This window comes from Atractosteus spatula, chromosome 4 (genome assembly GCF_055471065.1).
Source record: "Atractosteus spatula isolate fAtrSpa1 chromosome 4, fAtrSpa1.hap1, whole genome shotgun sequence".
NCBI classification, from domain to species: Eukaryota; Metazoa; Chordata; class Actinopteri; order Semionotiformes; family Lepisosteidae; genus Atractosteus; species Atractosteus spatula.
Window position 1 is genome coordinate 51,230,546 of NC_142709.1, and position 19,532 is coordinate 51,250,077.

Genomic DNA, 19,532 nt, shown 5'->3' on the forward strand with positions numbered 1-19,532 from the left:
TCTCTGCACATACTGGAACTTGCATTTACAAAAGCAACTTAAATAATGAAGACATATTACATGTTTACAGTTTAATGTAGTTATAACAGGTATTATTATGTTTTTCAAATACACATAAATTTTTGCTAAATCTAAATATATATTTAATACAATACTGGCTGTACATATTTATGAAAATATACTGTAGTAAGAACTGGGAATAGATAAATGTTGGGAATAGAAATAAGACTTAAAGTCAGTTATGAAAAAAAAGAATGGCAGTTATTAAAAAAATACTTAATGGAAAACAGGACCGACTTACTACAACTATGATAGTCTTTGTGTTGTTTTTTTGAGGATACATGTATACTTGAGATATCCTTTTGCATCCTGGAGGCCAAACACAGCATGAATATTTAAAAAATATCTGAAAGTAACTTCCTCATAACATCAATCAGGTAGGCTCTATTAAATTATAGGATGTTAAAAGTACACTTAGATCACCAGATCTCAGTTTAAGTAAAATTGATGCCAATGGCAAGTCTCCAAAATATCTTGATTGCTTGAATGATGACTCTGTTTGATAAAAGGAGGACTTCCTAAACTCTTTGGAACTTCACTATAACACTCAAGATACCGTTATTAAATAAAATGGTATATGAATAAAATAGATTTAACATAATTACTCAAATTGAAATACCAGACATTTATAGATGTTTCTTCTTCTGCTTCCTAATATAATAAAAAGAATCTCATCACTGTATTTTACCTGTTTTTCAATCCATAAACATAGTTGCACACATACTTCACACAGTCATTTAAAGTTGGAACTGCAGCATCTCCTGAATCATAATGGAATAAATACATTTAGGAACACGTTTTAGAGATGTGGTGTAACTGAACAGTATGTATACTGTGTACTGTAAGTGTCAATTTAAAGAGGCACCTTTAATAAAGGTTAAAGAAGAGACTCCTTTTATATTGGGTAATCAATTGCAGCATTTCATTTAAGCTATTTCTCGAAAGATTTGATCAAACCGTCAACAACATGGTTGAGCAGCTTTTTCCAAACCCTCACCACACTCTGTAAAGAAGTGCTTACTGCTCTCAGTCCTAAATGCAACATCACTTTCCATATGTGTTCTTTTTTTCATTGTTAATCCTGTCAATAGCTTTCAGGAATTTGAATACATTCATTGAGCATTCTTATTCATTTTTTAACCTTTCTTGTATGCTCCAAAGTGCTTTCCTTTTCCTGCTGTTGTTCTTAATCAATCCATAGAAAACTTAAGTTACTTTTTGGATACTTTGATTTGATTGGTGTTGGAATGTATTTGTATTTTGCCTCAAGAACTGCTACTACTACATTAGTAACCTCTAACAGTAGTACAGTAAGTGAATCACTGAAAAATAACCAAGAGAGAGGGATGGTGACAACTGCAACATCAGTGTTCTGAAGAGACAAGAAAGACAGAAGAGGTGAAGTTGTGTACAGTAGAAAGAGCAAGGTAAAGGTACCGGAATTAAGAGTTCTGAGAATCACAATCTGGACAAGGCAAAAAGAAATGTTTAGATATAGTATTAGAAATATACTATTGGTCACCAAATTCAGACAACAAATAAATAGTCTTATCGTGAATATGTAAGTTTACTTGAAGTACATGCATAACATGTCAGATAAAGTATAATTAAATGTACATTATGTGTTTATGCATGTGTAAAGGGTATAGTGGTTATAATGGGAGGTTATAATGGGAGGTTTTTATTTTCCTCACAGTCATTGAGAAAATCTATCCAAGTTGTCAGCAGCTATAAATTGTATGCAGGGTTAAAGCATCTCACATCATCAAGTTTCTCACATCGTCTTCTAGAGGGAATGCTTTATTCATCTTTTTAAATTAAAAAAACAGAAGTGAGACAATCATTAGGGAATGTCATTGTGGAATATGTTTTGAAGTATATATGAAAATGTTTCATAAAGATTGATTCTAAAATAAAGGTTCATAATTTCAGGAAAGCAGACTTGGAGGAATAAGTTTCATGATAAAGAAATTAGAAAATGAATAGCAGAAGTTTAAAAATATTCTTCTTGAAACACAAGACACAAGATTCATCCCAACAGTATGTAAATCGTAGACTAGAAAGAAATGGCCCAGATGGCTTAATACATCAATGAAAAATCAAAAAGCAGAAATCACTTTATACAGTGATTAAAAACAAAAGGCATCTACTTGAAAATGGTGTACAACAAATTGCAAGCAAAAAGAAAGAATATTGCATTGGAAGCTAACACTTATAATATTAGTCAGAATATTATTGATGTTTTTATTTTACAAAAAAGATATTGTTGCTCTGGAATCATTCCAACACATCACTGACTGTAGCACCTGTTAGCTGGCTTGCTGTTGCATGAACTGCTTGTCCAGCGAAGGGGTGGAACTCAATGCCAATGCTACCGACACTCTAGCTTGGTGGCTCCCAATATCTGATTTTCAGGAATGATGGGGTCTGGCTCTGTGGGAGCCTTGTCTGGAAAGTATGTCCTTGACATGACGTCAGCTTTTCCATTCTTTGACCATGGTCAATATGAGATGGTCCACCTGTCGCAGATTCAGTCTCTTGGACTTCTTAACGTATTCCAGGTTTTTATGATTCCAGAATACTATAAAAGGGTGCATGGCATACCATTCCTAGAGGGTGATCTTGATCGCCAGCAGCTCCCAACGGCCCACATTGTAGTTCTGCGGACAGTTTTCAGGAGAAGAAGGCACAAGGGTGGAGTTTGGGTGGTGATCCAATGCCATAACCATTGTAAGATCTGCTTGACATTCCAGACGTGCTCTCGGCAGGAGTTGGGGAAGATCAAGATATAGTCCAGGCAAATGACCGCTGTTGGCAAAGTTCAGAAGGCATCGTTCATCAGGTGTTGGAAAACGGCTAGGACATTACGGAGATTGAAGTGCATTATGAGGTATTCGTAGTGCCCTGTGTTGGTGTTAAACACCAAATTCCATACCATTGGCATATCAAATGACTGGTTGATTTCCCTGCTTTGAAACGTAGCAGCTGGAGGCTGGGTTTGGCAACCCAGCGTGTGAAAGATGTGTTGAAAGGTCTCTGCAAAAAGCTTGCTGAAGGAGAGGGTCAGCTTTATCCCACATGGTAGAAGCACAGGACAGAGCTTCTCTGGATGGCAAGGAAATCACATACTGTATGCTACCTTAGGCTGGTCAGACAAAAAGGAGGAAGGCTGCATGGTAAGGATGATGCTACACTCCTCTGTAGCACTCTAGGTTGCTTGAAAATGGTGTAGGATAGAGTATCTGAGGCTCACAAAAAACAGGTGTATTGAGCATTGACTGGCACTGGAGCAAGCCTATTGACTGGTGCTGGGGCAAATGCATTGACAGTAGCAAGGGTCCACAGCATGCTGTGCATAACCACACATCCTGCACAGTCCCTCTTATTTCTGTTGCACGTGTTTCTTATGCTCACAATGTTGCTTTGTGGTCAGCCATAGTGAAGCGCGCTTCACTTGAGGCTGCTAGATTTTCTTCCTTTGGCTCTGTTATTGTTACAATGTGGCACTAACCAGAAGAATGCTGTGTCTTTAAAACAGACTGAGGAATCCAATTACTTGGGTGAAGGCACCGGCAAACTTGAAGATGGGCTGACGGGCAGGACAGGGGATGCACTGAACAGACCAGCAAGACAGGGGATGAGCTGAGCAGGCAGATGGAAGCCTGGCAGAACAGGGAATGCGTGGTGCCACCAGGCAGAACAGAAAAGGGAAGCTGCACAACCAGATAGATCAGGAAGCTAATATTGTTGTCCATGATCATGTAGTAACCAAGAAACAGGCAGGAATCTGTCAGGTCATATGGTCCTGGCTTAGACTCAGAACAGAGGGTTCAAATTACCTCAGGTGGAATGCTGGCTGACTGTGGGCAGGACAGGGCTTAAGCATCCAGCACTGATGAGGTAATTACCCATTAGGTTGAGGCAGGTGGAACAGACAGTTCGCCCAGTCATGTCCTCATGGCACTAGCAGATGTTAGAGTCCACATACATCCACGGTTGGTTGCCATGTAGACCAGGGGCTGTGAGCTCTCGTTGTCCAGGCTGAACAAAAGGGATGTGCTACATTGACAAACTAAAATATTTTTTTCTTTTTAATCTTCAACAGAGAAGAGTAAAAGAACAAAGACAAATAGGAGGACCTGATTCAAGTTTTAAAAATCCTCAAAGGTCCTGGCAAAGTCAATTCAATGGATTTCTTTTGAGTTACCAGAGAAGCACTGGATGCAAATTGAAACTAAGTGGAAGTGTATTGAAGACTGGGATCTGGGGGCACTTTTTATTATTGAAGCTGATATCTCTGCTTCTTTTAAGATATGCCACGATTGTATTCTTCCATTAGCTATATCAGCCAAACAAGCAAGATGGGACAATACTAGTTGAGGGTAGATGGGGTTTACTCTTGTTAGTAAGCTTTCTTATCTTCTTCCTATTAACATTAGTTGCTAATTACCTTATAAAATATGCCATTCTATTCAACATAGAGTTTGGACTTACAGTAAGTCGGTAACATTCTTCTGTTATTAAATTTGCATTTTTAAGGAGTTTAACCCACATAATGTAGATAAAAGAAAATTTGGTTCTTCTTATAAAAGATTCTAAGTCTGAATTTTTTATATATGTTGCTACACCATCTCCTCTTCTATTGTTCTTGTCTTCCTGAATCCCTGCAAAGCTATTAATTCTACTTTCATGACCAAAAAGTGAAAATCTGTACAATTTACATATATGTCAAGGGTAAAATATTTCTGAGTTCATAAATTAAAAAGCTTAACAAAACTACCTTTCAGTTCTTCATGGCACTGTGTTCCAGTTTTTTTATTTTAAATTATACTCGTATCAGTATCTTATAAAATTATTTTAATACTATGATAAGATTAATAAGAGTTTTAAGTTGTATAACATATTAAGTACTTGTGCTTCCCATCTCCTGAGGTATTAATTAAATCAAGAAGTCAAACACATCTGACTCATATTATTTGAATTTCCTCGCCATATCATCTTTCCTAAATGTTTTCTTTTCACGTCTTTTATTTTATTTTTTTATATAGAAACTGAAAGAGAAATAAATTATGAAAACATACTCATTGTTTTGAAATCTTTGGATAAACAGAGCATGGTATAAAAACATCAATAATCTTACACTGTCCTATCATGAAATTGTAGAATTTTAAAACAGAAGAATTGCATTAATGTCACGCATGCAATGTTTACCCTGAGGTATTATTGAATATTTATGGCATTTGAAATTACTCATTTTTAATGGTGCTTTTTTCTGTGAGCTACTGTTTTCATTGGGCAGCTCATGCACAATTCTCCACATGGTGACATGCACAGTTTTAATGCAAGAGCAGAAGCAGCTCCAGAATTTCATTAAAAAATAAAAAAGGGTTAAAAGTTACTACCTAATATCATATTTAAATACCATGTCTAAGGTATTCATCCATGGTATTGTGCAAGGAATTGCCATCTTTGCAAAGCAAACCATAGTTGATCAATAAGCAAAGAATAAGACCATAAGATGGATAGAAAAGAAAAAATCTCCATAGGTTTTCAAGTTGTTTTTTTATCATACACTGGAAATTCTGTACACAAAGGACATACTGTACAACAGGGAATAGTGAATTTCTCAAACTTCAGTATAGCTGTTAGTTTTAGAACCTTATACCGGCTCCTTAAACTCCCTCCCACACACCTAATTGAGGGTTTTTTTCTGTTTTTCAGGCATTGCTAGTTAGAGATTTAGCTCTTGTGCAGTTTTCTGTACGAACCAACATATAACAGCAATCATCCCACAGATTAAAGATATAGATAAATCATTTATTTCTCATGAGAGATTGAAACTACTTTACCTTTCTGATAAAGACAGACAGAACAAACGATATTAAATTAAATATTAAATTACATTCCATTTCAGGGACTCCAGTTTGATTCACTGGAGACTCTTGTCGAGTTTTCCTCTAACAAGTCTGACCTAATTTGTACAAAAGTCATTTTGAGTTGACATTTCATTTTGTGGACCATATAAAGCTGGAGCATAGCATTGCAAAGGTTACATCTCAGCTCTTTAATAAAATAATTGATATCTTTGCATTTATCCAGAGTGCTGAACAAGTATTAAAACACACAGGGTGATTTTCGGTGCACCCACTAAATATTTTGTGCAAACTTAACATTTTTTTTATAAAATATTCAGTTCTGTGAAATGCATTTTTGCATTTTTAAATTACATTCACAATAACTTTTCATTGTGTCCATATTAAGATTTTGATTTAATTTAAATTTATTTTTGAGGAATATCAAGTCAAAAAGTGCAGTAATAATGTAAACATTTCAATTTATATAGCAATATTTATTTTATAAATTACCATTTTGTATAAAGGATGAAACTCATATCAATTCTGCATTGCATCCATAACTATGATTTATTTGAAAATAAATGGTTATATAATTTATATTAAAAAACACTTCCTATGTTGATTAATTTAAAATTCGCACTGGAAAATACCAAAATATTTCTGAACATGTCTAATGTATGCAGTGGTTGAACAGTCATGATAATGTTCACAACAAATGAAGCTTACTAATTTCAAAGAGGTCTTCACTGGAGATGCAGAAAATCTATCAGAAATCAGTTCAACTCAAAAGATCACACTCTATATTTGACACAATCGTCATCCCTCTTCTAGAGGGTGCTCCGCCCCTTTTGTATTTCAGTTTCATTATCACGTTCACCTGCCCCTTGTTCCATTTATTATTTAAATCCGGTGCTCCGAAAGCTCGGGGCTCTTAATTGGAAGACAGACGCCCGGAGGCCCGCCTAGAATCAAGTCGCCCTGAGTCCATGGTTTGAAGACATAGGCTTCCGATCGGCGTCCTGACCAAGCTGAATCTGGAGCTCGGAGCGCCTGGCCTCATCATTCTGTTTTTCACTCCCTGTTCCTATTCCGGATCTCTTTCCGGATTTTACTCTTGTCTTGTCTTGGATGGATCACCCGACTTTGGATTTTGGACTGCTCCCAAATTTCCCCCTTGGACTTGTTTGCCTGCGCCCCACCCTTGCACCTGATCTCTGTCGGTACCGTCCCCCGTTCGCCATCCCTTCTATTCCTCACCGTGTAGTCCTTTTCCAGTCACTTCCAGATTATACTGTCTGCATAGGGTCCTAAATACGCAATACACTGGAGTCATGACAATATTGATATGCACCCCACCCGATCAGACAGACTCAGACAGTAAATTGCACCCACTGTTTCCATCACATTCAGTAAATAAAAGTACAGAGTGCATTGGTACCTGTAAACTTCCTTGTATTTACCCGATTAGTTCTATGTGATTCCCCAAAAAAAATGAAGTTGTCCACACTAGGAAGGCCAGGACTACTAGGTGAGTTATCCCAGTTCAGAAACAAAGCAGGTCGAAACCCCAAGACAGTATTAAGTTGCACCTGTGAATAAACCCTGATGCGGCCTAAACAGTATAGTGGGATTCAGTCTTTGCAGTACTTTTCAGTACTTTCTTATGAAACTAACTCATTCATGTGCTCTCATTAATAAGTGCTCATCAATAAAAATTTGATGATTATCAGAACGAAATGTGTTTAATATTCATTATAGCTTTTGAAAATCATGCAAGGATGCATATGATTCAAAAATTGATGAAGAATACAAACTAACCAGTATCTCAGAGTTAAAAATCCAAATATTGAACAAAGATCGTCTATCTTGGTGTTTCTTAAGACTTCTTCTGCTTCAGACAGAAAACAATAATTTATTTGTTCTAGAAGACTTGGATATCCTTTGGATTAAAATTAACTTAAACACAACAAAAGTATGGTTCCTGTTTTCATAATTACAAGAACTATGGTGGAAGTTCAATCATGAAGTTGACTTTTGCTGTACCCCTATCAATGTTCACGATCAAAGCTTATGGCGATTTCTGTCTGCGGTTCCTCTGTTTGGTAAAGAGTCCACGTTGTGACAAAAAGTTCTTTTCATTCGTGACCCATATTTCTGGAACCATCTTATGAAAAAGTAATTCAATAAGGTCAAAGGCATATAAGTAGCGGTACCTTCAGAGCTTTACATGAGACCAAGAGAGAACATCACAGCTAAATTAAAGATCCGCCAGGCAGGACAGAAGCCAAGCTTTGGTTAATTATTTCACATAACTCAACTTCAGTCATGAGAGACTCACAGCCTCACATCAGTAAGCAGTGAAATTTTATAGCTCAGATTCAATCATTACAGAAGAAAAATCCCTGAAGGCAAAGGCTTCTTTCCAAAAATCTGTACCAGATAAATCACAATATGGAGGAAAATTATGGACTCAGTTACCCCCCTGGATCCTATGAAATCTAAAATGTGTTGCTCATGAATTACCAAAGTCCCTAACAAAATACTAACGCACTCAATTGGCAGACCACAGTGAACTCTCTTGGCTAATGTATGTACAGGAACACAAAATACACATGAAAAGATAACATTAAAAAATGTTTATAAGTCAGGCAAGCAGTAAGAAGCAAGTCACATTTATGCACAGATATATTAATGGAACAGAATGTTGTCTAACTTTTTATGTTTAGCAAACATGAATGCTGAAATTTGCATTGTATTAATTTCATTATTATTTTTTATTTGAGTCTGAGTGATAAATATAAATTGCCAAATATTATTTGTATTCATTTGTTGAAAATTTGAAGTACCTGTCCATGGCTCTAAATTATTCTGTAAAATATCCAAATGTATCAAAATATATGGAGCACAAAAATGTTTTCTGCATGGAAAATATTTATCTGAAAATACAAGCTTGTCCAAGCCCTGTTCAAGTCATGAGAACTATGTCACTAAATGTCACATGTAAAAAACCTAAAGCACCCTTTCAAGAAAAAGGTTACAGATGCCGCAAAGAAATGCATATAATCACACAACTGCATAGCCCATTCCTTATCATTTTGATTGTAGTGGTTTTTAGTACATGAAAAGCTTTTACAGAACATTCAATAGATTGGGCAAGAAACTTGGCACTGTGTTTCTGGAGAGTAACCAGAAATGGGAATATGGGCATACTTACAGCAAAACCACCCTATTAAGAAGTGGTTAAAGTGCCTAATTTCAGCAAAGACACAAACGTCTTTTTATGAGCAGTAATAACAAGCTACCTTAATTAGAACATGGTTTGGATGCTTACTTTCATTTGTTAGAAATTATTTTCTATGATCTCTTGACTGGTCTGCACACTGAGAATATGTAAAGGAAGGTTATTTTTGATAATGAGATATTTTTTAAAGAAAATTCATGTCATTAACATGCACAGTATACTGTAGACCACACAATCATTCAATTTGGTGTATACTGGCCAAAGGTCAAACATATGTTTAACGTGAACATCAGATTTTAGCAGATGTTTTGGAAAACTGTATCGTCCCATAACTTCAAGCAGTTTTCATTATGTCAAAACTATAAGAAAAGTCAGAACTATATATCAGTCTTTGGTACAACTAGATGTGTGAAGTCCTTCTGTGCAAAAATTGACTGTTGCAAAAGTCTAAAATTAAAAATGATTCCAAGTTAAATGCTACAAACAGTTAAACTGTCAGTCAGTCTTCATGTGACTGCAGATGCCATTGCCTACATATAATAAAACAATAAAACATCCAAAAACAACTTTTAACGTGTATGATTTCTAGAAGATTCCAACACCTGCTTCTATTTCAATTAAACTTGGAGTACCTACAGTAAAAGAAGTAGGTAGCTGCATCAGCATGCATGGGCTGCAAAGGTTTATTCCATGCTGAAAAGAGGAGAAAAGAAAGACAACATGCTTCACACTACCTGAGTGCCCACTCTGCTTCTCTCCTGCTCCCGCCTCCTCTCCACTCCTGGCTTTCTTCTCCCATGCTTTATCAACTGCCAATTTTCCTCTCTCTCTCACACACACATTGTGTTTCTTTTCTTCTCTTTTCGGCATGAAATAAACCTTTACTTGTTCATTTACAGTAAAAGATGTTACACAGTATTACATTATGTAGTACAAAAAAAATAAACTGGTGTGTATTCCACATAGACAAGTTTTACACTTTAATTGAAGTGTCTCTGAACAAAATATTTGTTTATATGAGAGAAGTAAACCACTTTTCTAACACTACAAATTTTGGTGATATACAGAATATATTTAATGTTAATCATTCATTGTAAGATGTTTTTCATCCCAAAGGATTTAAAAACTGTTCACAAATAGAATGTACAGTATAGAAGGGGACCCATGTCATTCACCACTAAAGTGCAGCATCTCCACAGCCATTCTGCACCAGCAGCCCTACTGCACAGCAGATCAGGTGGAGATTTGAGATTTCTTCACCAACTGACCTAAGAAGGAGCTTCCATTATACTGTATAGACTGTGCATGTCCAGATTGGAAGCTACCTAGGACACTGCGGTTAACAACTGTGCGGTGACTCACCACCAACAAGGATGATCAGTCAGGACACAGGACATCAAAATGCAACGTTAAACTAGTGTGAATCTGTACTGGTTTACAAAAAAGGTGCAGAAAGTCAACTCAAACAACACATCCTATTCCCCCACTTAGGCCAGGATAAATACTCCTAAGCCATATCCCAGGTACTGCCTGATGGACAGGTGAACCCCATTTAACAAGCTGAGGCAGCAGGATCTATAACCCAACACAAGCTGGAGGAATACACATTAATACAGAACACAGCAGTATAACTTTTTACAGGAAATAAGCAATATCAAGATAAACAATGAAAGACCATGAAGGCCATGTGACAAGGACAATAGTACTGCCCTTCATCACATGTACTCTTACAAAGAGTGAGCAAATATACAGGACTTCAGATTGAACTCACTGCAGACCAGTTCCAGCCTTGCGTAGCTTCTGAGATCTGACAACACCAGGCTAGAAGGAGACCTTATAATGTATTAATGTCATTTTTGGTAATTGAAAATGAACAATCTGCTCCCATTTATAGATAAAATAAGTGAATCCACAAATGTGCCAGTGAAGAAAAACATTTTAATTAAACCTTCTTACAAATGTATCACCCCTGGCTTTACTGTGAATCTAATTTCTACAAGTATGTATTTGTTGTATTATGCTGTGTATGATTTCATACTGTGTTCCACATAACTTTCAGAACAAATAGCACTGTTTAGCAAGATGACAGACAATATTAAATTCAACAAATCGTGGCTTTCTAATGCATGTGATGTTATTGTTTTTAGGTGTTTCATTTTCCAAAATGACAATGCGGTTACCATAACAAATGCTTAACAAAACATTTTTCATGCTCACACAATCAAATCTCAGAGACAGTTATAGAGGATTTTGTTTAATCTGAGGACAGGAGATGTATCTTGAATTCTAAATCAGTCTATTCAAAACTTGACAAAATACTAAACCTTTTCCAACTGCATTCTTAGAAATCAGCATCAAGTGTACGCATCTGTGTTTGTAGAATTGTAGAAAAGTTACACTACAGACTAGGAATGACAAGCAGCTGGATCACAGAGACTTCGTATTTTATATAGTAGAATCCAACCCTCCATTTGCTATTTGCTTTATTTAATTCGGGGCCATGGGGGAGCCGGAGCTTATCCCATGAAGAAATGAGTGGAAGACTGGATACACGCTGGACTGGAAATCAGTTCATTGCAGAACACACACAGACACAGATACCCACAAACTTACACCCGTGCCAATTTTCAAGAAGCCAATTTACCAATCGGTTGTCTTTGGCAAATAGCACCCTAGGAATTGTACCTAGAGCCACAGTGCTGCGAGACGGTACTGCTAATCACTGCATCACTGTACCACCCTATACAGTAGAATATATTTTACAAAATATTTCATATATTATTATATTGTTGTATTTTATACAATAATAGTGACAGTAAAGAATTTGGGATCATGGTTGAAAGGCTTTTTGTTTGTTTTATGGCCAGTAAACACATTAATTGTCAGGCATATACTGTAGCTCATATGGCCACTGGCAATTTTTAAATGACACTATCTAAATTAATTTAAAACGCAGGCCATGATGTGCTGTACATCTGTTCATTTTAATGGTGAATCCAGCTGTTTCTGTAACATTTATTACTATTGAACATGGTTTTTACAAGCTCTTTCCATTCTCACGTACAGCATAAGCACTCATCGATGTGTGAAATTCACTAATAAAAATTTGGGGTGTATTCATTTACAGAATAATACCCTAAATTCACCAAGACTTTGAGCATGTTGAGATATTCATTAGGGTTAACAGCAATCTGTTTCACATTAGCACATCAACGTCATGGAATAGATGAAAGCCACTTATATTAAGAAGCCTATTAAAAAAGTAAAGGATTCCCTTCCAGAAAATATTTAGTATTCCCTTTAAAGCACTATCCTGGCAAAGAACCATTGTGTTGTCAGTCTGTTTTAATTTAATTAAGCTAATGTTTCAAACGGTCTTGGTATGAAACATGGTATGACACTGCCTCACAGGCCTTGAAGCTCTTGTAGGAGAGCTGGTTTAAATAAACTCTTCAAACCACACAGTATTTCACTTGTCTTCTGAAAATTGCTCATAAGAACTCTGCAACACAGATCAGTTAAAAGACGACATTTAATCTGAAAGCGAAACATTGTAAGTGTCACCACTGAGACTGGCTGAGTGTGTTCAGTTATTCCTCTTTCTTTCTTTGCAGCAGATTGGATATTGACATGAAACATTAGACAAAAAAAATCAAATAAGCAAAAAAATGCTTTGTGCGTTCATATTGTTTTATATTTCTTTTTTTATTTTATACCCCAATTTTTAACTTTCTGTGATGTAGATATTTAGAAAAGGGAATCTGAGATCAGAGTTAAAGTAAACTCTCCACCAGCCTGTGCTTTGTGATGTTAAACTTATTATGAATCTAAAAATTTCTATAAAATCAATGTAGCCTTTAAAATGCACTGTATATGACACTCGTTTTACTAAAACAATACTGGAAATAATGTTAGTATATCAGTAGTATGTTTACAAATTATATGTTAATTATCTTAATAATGAAGGCTGAAATGCATTGCATGGTAAGTCAGATTTAAGAAATAAGGCATGTATACATAACTTTAGCATTTAACAATTTTGCATAAAGAATAATAGTTATCATATTTTCAAATTGTATTTTTTGTATTCATTTAAACTAGCAATTTTTTGTCCTTTTCTTTAAAAATCCAAATGTTTAAAACAGCGTTAGATGAGATCCGACACAGTAGTTAGGAAAGACTGTGGGTTACTGTGGTTTCTTAGCCTGCAACATGAAAATAATTTAGTTTATTCATTAATGTAGGTAATCTTGAATCACTTTTCTTCCAGCAGACTAGCAAAAGACTTAGGCCTGGACTAGCTTGAAAGTTGGAACTGCCTACTTTTTCGTAGATATGCCAGCTAGTCCAGTATGTGATTGTGACTTTAACCAAAGAAACTACTGTAAGATGTCTTTAGTAACATGGAGCCTCAGTGCATCCTGTTATGGATTATGAGTCTGTGACCAGTAGATAAGTTAATGTTTTGATTTTGGGCCGTAGCAGTGGAGGAGGTTATAAACACCCTTTTAAAGCACATGGTCATCTACCATCCATGATCTGTGTCCTCTATGGTGTCATTTTCACTAACATAGATTCCTGAATAAAGTATAAAAAATATTAAAGTGCTAATAATATAAATTAATTAATAGTTAATGATGGTTAAGGATTTATTCCAAACCATTAATAAATCATTTTGTCTTGTAGCATAACATATGGGTGCAAACTAGACTCGCAGTAAAATGAGTTTTGTTAATTATTTTCCAACCATTTCAGACGCCTCGCAAAAGTTACAGACACAATATATCAAAATGCTGTCAGAATTTTTAATTGCTTCAGTTCAGTACAAATTGTTCTTAGCCATGGACATTTACCTACTCTGTCCACTCTGACTCTATTCACTTTCATAACAGCATAAGAAGATAAACAAACGCAAAGGGGCCATTCAGAGCACCTCTCCCAATTTGATTTTTCAGTAACTAACTGATCGAGGATCTCATTCAGTGGTTTGAAGCTGAATATGTGGTCTGCGCCTATATAATAACCACCATTACAGGCACAGCTCTCTACAGACAATCCACACAGCCACACAGCCAAGACAAGTGCCAGACCTTCTGTGAGAGAAGATTGGCTCCTTAATGCCGGGAGAGTTTAAAAGCTTTGGGGAAACCTTTTGAACTGATTTCATTCTAGATCTGTTTTTTCTTAATATATAGACATATCATACCTTATATAAAGCATTTTTAAATCTAGTTCACATTGCTGTTTCTGTATTATACTGTACGTATGTAATACATCCATAAAGGTCCGAAGTCTATAAAGATCCAGGTCCTTTGTTGCTGCTGCTGCTGCTCTATGTTTAGGTTTGGTGTTTCCCTACTGTCTTTGTATTGGAGCATACACGTAAATAAGCTTGAGTATATGACAAATAAACTGAACTGAACGTATTGATGCTTCTACCCTGTTTATCGTGTTCCCATCCCTGGTCTGGGTGGAATACTGTATCTTCTGGTTTTTGCTACAGCCAAGTTCTTAATCACAGACTGTTTTCTATTTGGGACATACTGTACTGTATTTGTAATTTTTCTTTCAGCTTCCAAAAGGCCTAATGGGTTTTGTGATTGGTAACAACCCTGTACAAAAGTCTGAGTTTCAGAGCTGCCTTCATTTGGGTGTGCTGTTTGGAATTTAACCAACGGGACCTCTGCAGAAGGAAAAAACAAATGTAGGTGTGTCTGAAACATTTTCATTCCCACCAGTGTCTGTTTATCATCCCTTAATCAACTAAAAAGAGATGTCTAGACAGTAATAATAGTCAGCATGTTCAGGAGAGTCTGTGTAAATTTCTATGTGCTTCGAAGGTCTTAGAAACAGTACATTAGAAAAAGGTTATTTTTGACTGTCAAGCTGGGCCCACGAAAAAGGTTAATTAAAATTCTATACAAGAAAACAGATAAAATGAGTCACCAATTAGCAATGGAGATTAAGAGATCAGCTGCAATGAAAACCAAAAGTGTTCTTCTAGGACCAAGGCTAGGACCACAGCTCTATATCTTTCCCTGTGTGTTTGTGTATGAAACCCATTGGGGTACAGTAAATTACATTTCCCAGCTGGCCATAGGTGAGAGGATATGGCCAAGAGAACACTTCCCCTGGGTTAATTAAACACAGGTGTTGTCCATTTAAAACTGTGTGGAAGGGTGTGGCAACACATCTGTATCATTTTTTTATGTTTATGATGGATAGAACTCTGTGGTAACCAATGAATGAAGGTCTATTTTGTTTATGTAAATTGTTCTTTTTTGGTAAAAGAATAATGGAACATTTTTCCACTTCTTCCTAATGATAATAAAGGTTGATCAATAGAATAGCCTTCTAATACTTTTCATGGGACTGTATGCACTAAAGTTTAAATTTAAGTTTTAATTTGGTCTTTGCTTACAGACTTTGAATCATGTGCCTCTTCATTATTGTAATTAAAACATTTTAGCCATTCTTCCTGTGACTGTTGTTTCACTCCTTCACATTAGAGACTGAAGCTTAAAGAGCTGAACTAACAGTGTTAAGAGACAGTTTCATAAGAGGTACATGTTTCCATTTGTTACACTGGATTTAATCCTTTGTTTAAAAGGAACCAAAAATGTTTTTACCAGAGGCACAGCTTCCACTAATTGCTATATAATAACACCTACCATTAAGTGTAAAAAACGTGGACATTAACAATTGGAAAAAACACATCATTATCATTGCCAGACTTGTACTTAAAAGACTTACTCAAAGTCCCAGTGTCCTAGGTATTTTTAGAATGAAAAAATACAATTTCCTTTCCAAATGTAGCAGTTTAAAACCCATTAATACATACCCCATATGTTTTCTTTCTCGTGGGTGTAATAAAAATGTTTCACAAGATACAGTACAGCTAGGCTGGTCCATCTCTTAACAGAAAACAAGAAATTCCCAGAGCCACCGTAAATCAGGGCAGTGCTCAGCACATCAGAAGATAAATATCCATTAATGGCTGATGTCAACATCAAAAATGCATTTGTATATTCAAACAAAAAAATATTCCTTTAAACTGCGGTACTTATCAGTCAGTGTATATATTTTTTGCAGTTTTACAATTTTTACAATCCATGATCAAGTTTTCACAACAGACTTAATTTTTAAAAATTCTCTTGTACACATATAAATTATATATAGTGATTCCTTATTTTTCGTATTGTATCTTAACAGTTCCTTCAAAATATTAATTAGAATATAAGATTGCAGAAAAGCAAAGTTGCTGTATGTTCAAAAATAAATATATATTTTTTTATTTTGCTTTTAAATTGCCATTACATTTAGGCTGACTGCATGAAGCAACTTTCTAACTTCCTACAACATGAAGGCAGGCTCCAGGATCTCATTTTAAAACCTGTGCATCTGTGTTGATCAATACAAGTGGTGATAACAAACCTACAATATCAGGGACAACTTTGCAGTGTTTACAAATGAAAACTTTGTTTATCCTTCATTATTTTTAACTGTTATCCTGCTCTGCAACCTAAGTATCATACAAGGCGCCTTGAGGCTGGAAACTACTGAATGCATTTGTAACAGGAGAAAACACAAAGGTATCTGTATGCAATGAAGCGTTTTTTTACCCACAACTTTTCTGAGATCTTTTGCCAGTATGTATTACACAACACTTGGTGAGTAATTAACAGTGTATCCTGTAAGAATGGTGACAGGAGCCTTAATAACATTGACAGTTTGCAGTAATTGATTGCTTTTAAAATATAACAATGGAAACTAAGAGCTCCCATTTCTCTGCCGACAGTTTTTGTTTCCTATAATAGTACTTTACCATTACTTATCCAAAACCTCAAATAAGCTGTGTACATAACAGTAACATTAAATAATTCCCATTTGTCTTACAGTATGTATAAGCTATCCCACAGTCCTGACTTGGAAGAAGCAGTTAGAAAATGGATGGATGGATAATTACACCATGAGTATATGATGTGCTCCTGCTTCAAACCTAAATGAAGGTACACAATGACATAATACATATATATTTATAATACAGATTTTATAAAGACTTTGTTCTGAGGTGTGCTTATAGGTGACACACCTTCTTTCAGGCTGCATTGAAACTAGAACAAAGACTTTTTCTTTTTTCAGCTCTGTATTACAGTGACTTGTCAAGTTGAACTAATTAGAGAAAGGGATATGTGGATCATTTTCCTCATAAAAAATCATTTCACAGTTTTCAATATGGCTTTGTTTCAAGTCATCATTCAGGTACTCTGAGACTGAGTGCCATTGCATAGTTTATCAGGCAACAGGAGTATATTTACAACCTACACCAATGTTCTTAGTGACATTTAATGTCCATGTATGACTATTACAAGCCTTGTTAGTCTGTGTATTTGTGCTTACCAAATTACTTTGAATAGTGGTTAGGGAAATATCAAAACTGTGATTTCTTGCTATCACCCAGTCCAATATTTAAAATAGGAAAAAATGGGTCTCTTTTTGGCAGATGGTTACATTAATGTTTTTTATTTTATTCTTTGCAAGTAGTAAAAATATACAATGTTATCACTGTTTCTAATATCTTAATTCCAGGTGCCTGATGCACGTGTTTAAAATCAAACCTCTGGATGATATGAATTCTTTTGAATTCACAATGAAATGCAACAGTACAAAATGGAAGGACTGAAGCTTTGCTGTTTGCAGTCATTTTGGCAGTAATCATTCAGTGTTTAACCACGATGTTACAGCTGCATTGCAGGTGTCCTGAAACCAGCAAGCGAGACACACCTGCATTCACTTCTGGTCACTCTGGCACTCATGTCGAATTAAGGCAGCAACCCATCATGATGTTCATAGCACACAGCCTGCTCTTTGAAACACTTACCAGAATTCTGTTTTCCGTGTGATTGATCACTTCCAGAACCCGCAAAGCACAAAACAGTGTTGTGCTTAGTATATCCTCCACCCCTGTTGTCATTCTGGATGTGTTTTTACAAATCAGCCAGATGGTTTCCAGAGGATCACACTGCAAACTCAAGGGTATTTTCGTGCACATGCACTGCTAAAAAGGGGCTTAAAAATTAATAGTCATACAGTATATCGCAGTCCATGTACTTCTAGTCCAAGTTCTAAGAAAAAATAAAAATACAAATATGTAATTATTTTCCTAAATTGTCCCTGGCTTTAACTTTTTGAACCCTCATTAATCTGATTTCTTGTTCAGGTCATCTAAAGATTGAAAACAGACACGTCAATAAAGACAGAATGCTTCTTTGGTCAAGACAGTACCTTGTAGAAACAAGGAAAATTCCAATCGGATATCAATGGACCAGAAAGTGTAACTTGCCTGCATTTGTCAGCAAGCCTCATGTTTGACGTTAATGCATTGTTAATCTAAAACAGCTGTTCTCAGCACTAGAATTTAACTTCATAAAGTATAAAGTTAGTGTTTTAAACACGTCCAGATTCCTCCATGTGCCACAGGGCATAACAGCCTGTTAGTTATGATTACAATCAACGGCACTCCAAATCATCAGAGTGGAAATTAGCTTTCAGGCCAAACAATAGTAGACATATGTGGTGAAAGTCATAAAGTAAAAGGATCACAGTCTTATGACTTCATTGCTATTCCAACACAATGTGAATATGTGCTACACTCTGTGGTCTGTGATGTTTAGAAATGTTTTGATAAATGAATCCGTAATATGGCAGTATTTCCATTTAAGGACTAAAAAGAACATGCAGTATACAGCCTCCCCAAAACTCATACATTTATTGCTCTGTATTTACAATGTGCACACATACATACACGATTACAAATCATGATAAAATTTATGTAGCAGGGGAAAATAAATCATAGTCCCAAAAATGTCATTTGACAAATATTAATAATTCTTTGCACCTACAGCAAGCTTTGCATCCCGCAGCCTTTCTGCAACAACAGCCTCACCTGGGCATCACACAGCAGCCATTCTGCACTAGCAGCCCAACCTGCGAGACACACAGCAGCCATTCTGCACTAGCAGCCCAACCTGGGAGACACACAGCAGCCGTTCTACACAGGCAGCCCCAGCTGGGTGACACACAGCAGCCATTCTGCACCAGCAGCTCCAGCTGGGTGACACACAACAGATATTCTGCACTAGCAGCTCTACCTGGGCAACACACAGCGGCCATTCTGCACCAGTAGCCCAACCAGGGCAACATACAGAAGCCATTCTGCACCAGCAGCCCCACTGCACAGCAGATCAGGTAGAAAAGGGAAAAAATAATCTCTGAACACAGGGAAACTTTACATAGCTACGATTGTGTCGGCCCAAATTGGAATTTTGCTATGGTACTGCAGTTAATACTCCTCTGAAGAGGATTTACACTGAGTG